Raw genomic sequence first — 791 nt, 5'->3', positions numbered from 1 at the left:
TGGTGCCAGGTCCTGGGTCACCATTCCATGCTGCCCAGACTCATGGTCCCTTCAGTTACGGAAGCTCCACCTCATTTGGAGTGTGACACCCACTGGGCCTGCCGTGATCCCTCTAAAAAAGCTATCCCCTCTGAGATGTTGCTGCTTCCTTTAACTCCTGGCCCCAGAGACTCCAGCTTGCTGGGTGGAGAGCTTCTGCTCTCCACCCAGCAAACGACCCCTGGAACAGGAACATGCAAGGAGTTTAGCTACCTGGTTGGCATTGAAAGGAGGGAGAAGGAAATGGAGAATTCCCACAAATCCACACTTAAACCTATCGTTGTTCCCAGTTCAATTTCACTCTTCCTTGGAATATAAATTCCTTGAGGGCACAGTTGTATTCGCAGCACCTAGAATAATCAATAATCTCTCAATATATAATTTTGAATTATTGGGGAGAAAAAAAATGAATAGGTGAATGGACAGATGGATGTAAGGAATGAGAGCAAATGCCCTACTATAAAACAAATACTCCAAGAGACAGGAGACACTTTAGAAAGCCTTTAACTTTTCATCTCAGTGAGATCCCGGCTCCGTCACTCAACTCCTCTGTGCCTTGTTTCCTCCTGTCCTGCAAAATGGGATGAAGTCACTGGCCAGCTCACTAGTGACTGCTCAGCTAAAATGTTAATGGAATTTAAATGCTTATAAGAGGACCTGGAACGTGGCAGGCACCCAGTAGATGTTAGCTACTTTTAGCGGTAACAACAGCACCCAAGAGGAAGCTATGTTTGTCATTGTAGATGTTCAGA

The sequence above is a fragment of the Balaenoptera ricei genome, chromosome 11 (genome assembly GCF_028023285.1).
Source record: "Balaenoptera ricei isolate mBalRic1 chromosome 11, mBalRic1.hap2, whole genome shotgun sequence".
Lineage (NCBI taxonomy): Eukaryota > Metazoa > Chordata > Mammalia > Artiodactyla > Balaenopteridae > Balaenoptera > Balaenoptera ricei.
This window is presented reverse-complemented; position numbering follows the sequence as displayed.